This window comes from Chanodichthys erythropterus, chromosome 22 (assembly GCF_024489055.1).
Source record: "Chanodichthys erythropterus isolate Z2021 chromosome 22, ASM2448905v1, whole genome shotgun sequence".
In the NCBI taxonomy this organism is placed as follows: Eukaryota; Metazoa; Chordata; class Actinopteri; order Cypriniformes; family Xenocyprididae; genus Chanodichthys; species Chanodichthys erythropterus.
The window spans coordinates 22,173,549-22,181,276 of record NC_090242.1 but is presented as its reverse complement, the minus strand read 5'-3'; the positions used below and the strand labels follow the sequence as shown (position 1 = coordinate 22,181,276).

At 41.4% G+C, this 7,728-nt stretch overlaps 1 pseudogene; it reads right to left on the bottom strand.

Moving 5' to 3' along the window:
* Positions 1-633: 633 nt before the first annotated feature.
* LOC137012271 (sialidase-3-like) lies at positions 634-7,463 on the bottom strand (annotated as a pseudogene).
* Between the last annotated feature and the right edge of the window lie 265 nt (positions 7,464-7,728).

Genomic DNA, 7,728 nt, shown 5'->3' with positions numbered 1-7,728 from the left:
CATGCACTAGTAGTCCCCGGGGGGTATATCCAAGCTCGAGTTGAAGCTGCTTCCTCGAGCTCCTCCACAGCGGACAGCAAGCCAAATACGCGTAACCTTATTAGCTTAAAGATTTTATGAGGAAACGAACTCATGAAATGGATTTGGAATGTTCGCTTTGACACGTCCAGTGTAGGCATCACACTGGACACAGTGTAAGAGTCTATACGGTTTAATCAGATTAAGTTTTCCATATAATTATTTTATGTTTTTGTAAAATAATTATATGGAAAATTTAATCTGATTAAACAGTACAGACATGTTCAACATCATTCCAAGAATGTCATTATTTTATGTTTTTTTAATGTTATGAAATGACCAATAAAATATGTTTGCTGTTTCCTACATATTGTATAATTCAGGTGAATTAAATATAGTATTTAAAAAGATTATAATACAGTTATAATAATGAAAGCATACTGCTAGGTTGGTAATTTGAATTGAATTTGAAGTATTTTCAACTTGATTTTTAACATTCAGCCATTTTCATTAAGCTAATTAAGTATAACAGACAAACAAACAAACAAACAAACATTACATTAAAAGACAAACATTTTTGCAACGGGAACTTGAACGTTGCTGTGGAGAATCCACTTATTGAATATCCAAAGTGTTGCTGATATTGAAAAGCTTGAAGGCTATCATTTCAATTTCACTTTCCTGTCCACATTCAAAGAGACAGGCAATGTACTGTCTATCTTCGCACTCTGCCAGATCTGAGTATCCACTTGGACCTTCATTGATGCATTGTATGGTTTTCCATTGCATGGGATCCTTCGGTGATTTATTTATATATATTCTGAGATCATTTCTCTTCTCTTTATCAGATGGGTGAGAATAGAGCAGCCATGTACTCTGATCAGGGCAAATACTCAGCACACTTCCTTGGCAGCCAAGTTCACCAGTCTCTATCAGCTCTTGAGCAGATGAAGGTTTGTCAAAATCTTTTCCACCATTCTTGCTTAGAGCCTCGACTCTATAGCCAGATGTACCTCGAGCATTGGAGTACAGTGTACTGTTACCTTCGTCGTCTATGATCTCAGCCATCTGACACTCATTAGACTCACCATCCATATGTTCTCCTACATGCCAAGTGTTTCCTTTATCATCACTGTAGATTGCAAATGCATGTGATGTGGGCTTATCACTTACGGATGTAAAATAAAATGTGTATGCTGGGATAATCAGTCTTCCACTCTTCATTTGAACACCATGTCCTGGTCCGCAAAGGTGGCCCAGTTTTTCTCCTTTTCACTGATCACATCTTTCAAGTCAGTTATACAACTCCATGTTTTGCCAGTGTCCTTACTGGTTATGTAACAAAGCCGAGCCCGGTTTCTTTTTTGGTATATTTGGTAGGATTCACTGTACCCATTGGGAACACAAATGAAAAACAGAAAGAGGGTCTCGGAATCTCTCTCATAGACCGGACATGGATTCATGCTGCGGTGGTTTGGTAGACAAGCGCTGAGCACCTTATGTCCACTGGCCCACTGAAATGAAGCATGACATCATGACTGTTGATGCCTTTTATAAACTAAAGAATGCTAGATTGTGTATAGAATTTATGAAATAGTTACAGTAAGTTGTTAAAGTCCCCCTTGTGGTGAAAATCAAGTTTAATGTTGTTTATATGTCTATGTGCTGTTTTTAATATGCTTTAAGACAAACCATGTGCAAATTCATAAGTCAACACCATTGCTTAGTATTTTCCCTTTAAAACTGCAGTGATCTAAAGACAGTTTCAAAAACGCGGTTTGAAATCGCTAGTGTTCAAGTCAAGGTGCGGGAGGGTTTTAAGCATATCATTGGTCAACTATGACCACCAGGTTATCCCCATATATTTTTCTGTTGATATGAAAAATCGGGTAGATTTAGCAATATAGCCAGTGTGTGATAACAATATTATGATGAACTATATGCCTTTCTCCGCTGACAGTTTGAGTTGTTCAAAGCAGTTTTAAGGATACTGTTTGTTAGAAGGCAGCTGTTTGACTCTGAGATGGCGAACGGAAACAGTTTGTGTAACATTAGTAACACATCATTATCAGATGAAGTTAGTCAACCAAAAGGCTAATCTTACCGCTATGTGTCAAACAATGTAAAAACGATATCATTGAGCAGTGTTTACTGAGGTAAGTTGACTAAGTGGATCTCTGATTCATAGATCCACTTAATAAATGAAGCAAAGGTGTAGAGTTAATGCTTGTTCACACCGGGACGATTATTGTGCGTGTTTTTCGCTGACGTTAACGCCTCGTGAATAAACAAAGAGTGCCAATGTGAGTCTGCACACTGACGCGTGCAAACTTCTTTCATTTTATTAATGTCTAATTAATAAATATTTGCACTACCGTTCACTTGCACTAAGCACAAGGGCCATATACTGTCAGGAAGTGAATTTGCACGTTCATCTGTGCATCGCCAGTGAAAATTGCTTGAGTATGAACATGAAAAATGTCTCAAAAAACGCTGGCGTTAAGCGCTCATGATAAACGTCCCGGTGTGTATGTGGCTTTACATTCAAGCTATTTTAAGGCATGAGGAATTTTTTTCACAGGACAAATTTAGATGAGATGAATTTTAAGTGATAAAATTATTGACTACAGGGGGACTTTAAGAAAACTGTCAGTTATGAATAATATTTTACAATTTTGGTTAAACATGTCTAGTACCTCAACTTCATTCTTGCCATCTTTCCACGATCCTCTTTTCATCACAAGCACTTCTGCATCTGTGTCGTGTTTAGTTTTCCGCTTTTCAGCAAAGGCAATGTAGGTTTGATCTTTACTGATATAGATGAGAGCTGGAATTCTGTATGTCTCCTGTTTGAATAATGTTGTTGCTGTTGTATTGTCTTCGAGATTAGTTAAATTGCTTTTGGGAGGAATTGAACTGCTTTCTGAAGATGTATTGTTAGCCATTGTAAAATTTTAGCCCTATAAATAGAAAGAATAAATAGTAGAAGTAACAGTATCATGCAATACATTTCAGCCACATTTAAAAATGTATAAATGACATTGCTTGAGACACCAACTATCAAATCAAATGAAGTGGAATTTTCCAACAAAATGACTTTAGACATTTTTTCAGAATTATGTTGGCTTGACAAAAGTCCTATAGACTTTCATTGAGGGGGTCAAAACTTTTATAAAGCAACTCTAATAAAGTATTTAAGCTTCATTCACCAACTATCTATCACTACCAAAGCCTAGCAACTGGCATAAGACATGCTAGCAATGTGTAAAACATGCTAGCAAAATGCTAAATCATGTTAGCAATTTGTTCATTCATGTTAACAACATGCTAATTCATGTTAGCAATGTGATAAAACATGCTAATTCATGCTAACAACATGCTAAATCATGTTAACAGTGTGTTAAAACATGTTAGCAATTTAATGCAATTAAAGCAGCAAACATTTTTCCTGTCATAATTTGGCTAGCGTTACATTACATGATCACACTCTTATTCATGCAAATTCTTTTAAATCATTAAAGTGCCACAAGACAAATGATAATGCGCTGTTTGTGAATGTTGTGTCTGGGTGATACACGACTCCTGTGCACAGAAAAACTTCCGTGCTTGAACAAACAATAACATACAGAATTATGCCTAATGCTCATTTTGTTGAGTATTTTCAAAAGAACAATCTTAACTGAGTTAAATAACATCTTAAATGAACTTAAAGAGTTGTGAGAAAATGAGATGCGCATCATGTTCGACAGCGTCAGGTCTTAAAGTCACAGCAGCCTAAAAAATTTAGTCGCTTTGATGTCTGTCATTAATGTTAATCAAAGAAAAAGGGTAATGGAGAAAATTGTAGCTTTAATAAGGATTAATCTATATTTAATTTATAATTTATGCAGTGAAGAATGTAAAGTGTTCGATAACTTTATTAAATTTCTGTATATTTCCTAACTGTTAGATACGTAGGAAATGGATTAGGCTATAATGGGTTTATGTGAAGATTGTATTCACTTAAGTCTTAAATTAAACACTGCTATTTTTAAAGCCTAATAAATGTTGAAATTGATAGGTTTTGGGTACTGTAATGTTGATTTTTTTTTTTAAATCAATTTCTGGGCATTTGAAAGAGTTAATTATCTTGCTGTCAATAGAGGCTTCACTGAGCCAATGGATTTTATCAAAAAAAAAACGTATGTGTCCCGAAGATGAACTAACCCTTTAAAACATGCTAGCAGTATGCTAAGGCATGCTGGCAATATGCTAAAACATGCTAGAAATATGTTAAAAAATTTAGCAAACATGATAATTCATGCTAACAGTGTGCTAAAACATGCCTGGTAATTAATGTTAGCAATGTGTTAAAACATGCTAGTAAGATGCTAATTCATGTTAGTAATTAGTGTTTGACATGAACTTTTTTGCTCACCAGCCACTGTGTTTTTCCAAAGTTACTAGCCACTTAGCATTTTCACTGTCCACAATTTGGACATTGATACCATGGGGCAAAACTGTCAATACACATTTTCTTTCTCAGCTGTTCACCTAACATAACTGACTGTTTACATGAATACTCGCCAAGACCGGCATTATTATTTTGTGTGTATTTGACACAATAAGCAGCGAAAAGTACTCAATTTAGTTCTGAGAATACAACAATATTCATCCGGACTCCGAAGCAAATTAAACGAGTGAGGGGAGGTGAGTTTGTGTGTCAACTCACTGTCGGAGAGATGAGAGCAAGAAAGTGCACCTGGAAAATTCCTGCAGTGAAAGTGGATTTAGTTGCACTTCTGGAGAGCCTACATAGCAATCGTGCACCGATCACGTGAACGGACAGCCAATTAAACCACAGCATTGGTCGGGTTTCTGTGTACAGAACTCTTTAGTTTAATTTTCACTCTATCATTGTCACGGAGAGCACAGAGACAAGGTGGTAAGATCCAAGTGCAGCTTTAATAGGGCAATCCAAAAATGTAGTACATCCAGGCAAGAGTTGTAACCCATAGAACAGTCCACACTAAACAAGAAAAACAGAGAAGCCAGTGACCATAAATGAAACCTTGAATACAAAAAGCAGAAACAAACCAGGTATAAATAAACAGACACTAATGATCAAAAAAAAAAAAAGCTGAGTGCAATGACGGGATATTGAGTCCGGGAAGTGGGTTATGGGAAATTAAGCCCAAGTGTGGTGAGGAACTAGTCCGGGTTGGAGTGCCCTCTGGTGGCAAACTAGGGCACTCCAACTGCTGATCATGACATTACCCCCTCCCTACAGAACGGATCCCAGACACACCAGACAAAACAAAAAACTGCCAGGGCGGTGCAGGAGGAACTGACCAGGAGGGCTTCAGCAGGAGAGACGGCCTGGGCGGCAGCGGCAGAGCAGGGGTGGCAGGGCAGGACGCTTGGGAAGCGCAAGAATGGCCTCTGTGGTGGTCTCTGGGTCTACGATGGGCTCTGGGAAGGCCCCCGGGCCTTGAGGGATGGAGGAAGCCTTCTTCCTCCTCTTACATGGGTGAGGCAGTGGCTCTGTGCCTACCTCCTCTATAGGCACTGCAGTGGACTCCCGGGCTGGAGCGGACTCCCGGGCTGGAGCGGACTGTATTTATCTGCTGCTACACTATGGTAAGATGATTTCTTAGGACTGTATTTATCTGCTGCTACACTATGGTAAGATGATTTCTTAGGACTAGCACAGACAAATGATATAATCATCATTATCATTAATCATCGTCGTTATCTGGATACTCGCGGTAAGTCAGTATTTTTTACGTTTACACTTGAGCAATAGCATGAACCTGGCTCTCTTAAACCTAAATGGAATGGGAAATGACTGGAAGGCCAAGAAAACTTTCAAAATCTGATTAGAAGTTTCTCCTTTGAAAAAACTGGAAGAAGTCTAGGAGGTCACACTAAATACTGATTTTTTTTCTTAAAGAAGCCAATTTATTCTGAGTTTTTGTTTCATTTTGTGTACATATTTCCTGTATTTTCTGTTTGTATCGTAATAAAGACCAAAAAATAAACATGAACACAATATATAATTTGTTTGAAATATATATTTTAAGTCTGCTTAATTTGTTATGTGGGAATTTAAAGCAGTTTGTATTGTTAGATTGTAATACACCTCCTTTCTCATTTTCCAGGGAGTGGAGCAACTTTTATTCCTCATTGTAAATGATGGACTTCAAAGTGTTTTGGAATGACCTGGAATAACTGTTTCAAGGTTGATGGCAGCAACAATTGCTTCTCTAAGATCATTGCTGATGTCTTTCCTCCTTGGCATTGTGTTAACACACATCTGAAAGCTCAAGACACTCAAACTGCCAGAACTCAGCTTTTATAGAGGTGATCACACTGTCACACGTGACAGGCTAATCGAATACATTTGGAGCTGGAGCGGACTCACGGGCTGGAGCGGCCTCTGGAGCGGACTCACGGGCTGGAGCGGCCTCTGGAGCGGACTCACGGGCTGGAGCGGCCTCTGGAGCGGACTCACGGGCTGGAGCGGCCTCTGGAGCGGACTCACGGGCTGGAGCGGCCTCTGGAGCGGACTCACGGGCTGGAGCGGCCTCTGGAGCGGACTCACGGGCTGGAGCGGCCTCTGGAGCGGACTCACGGGCTGGAGCGGCCTCTGGAGCGGACTCACGGGCTGGAGCGGCCTCTGGAGCGGACTCACGGGCTGGAGCGGCCTCTGGAGCGGACTCACGGGCTGGAGCGGCCTCTGGAGCGGACTCACGGGCTGGAGCGGCCTCTGGAGCGGACTCACGGGCTGGAGCGGCCTCTGGAGCGGACTCACGGGCTGGAGCGGCCTCTGGAGCGGACTCACGGGCTGGAGCGGCCTCTGGAGCGGACTCACGGGCTGGAGCGGCCTCTGGAGCGGACTCACGGGCTGGAGCGGCCTCTGGAGCGGACTCACGGGCTGGAGCGGCCTCTGGAGCGGACTCACGGGCTGGAGCGGCCTCTGGAGCGGACTCACGGGCTGGAGCGGCCTCTGGAGCGGACTCACGGGCTGGAGCGGCCTCTGGAGCGGACTCACGGGCTGGAGCGGCCTCTGGAGCGGACTCACGGGCTTTCTTCTTTCTCCTTACCTTGCGCCTTCCAGTGGGACTTAGGAGACCACGGTCTGAAACCAGAGATGGAAAGTCCTTACGAAAGGGTTCTGGTTGACCCGGTGTTGCCAATTGAACCTGATAGTAGAGATATTTAACGAACCCCCAAAAATCCAAGGTCTGCAGCCCCTCCATCTCCCATTGAGGCAGAGGGTCATTCAGACAGTTATTAAAAATCTCCTTTAGAGCAGCATCATTATAATCCAGCCCCACCACCATAGTCCAAAACACCTGGGCGAAGCCTCCTACCTCCATTCCCTCTTGGTGTATCACCATCAAAGCCCGAAGTCGCGCCATCCGCTCCCTCATGGTGGCTGGAGGGAGAATCTGAATACCCATACTGCTGGATCAATAGATTCAAGGTTTCTGTCACGGAGAGCACAGAGACAAGGAGCTAAGATCCAAGTGCAGCTTTAATAGGGCAATCCAAAAACGTAGTACATCCAGGCAAGAGTCGTAATACATAGAGCAGTCCACACAAAACAAGAAAAACAAACAGAGAAGCCAGTGACCATAAATGAAACCTTGAATACAAAAGCAGAAACAAACCAGGTATAAATAGACAGACACTAATGATCAAACACAAAACAGCTGAGTGCAATGA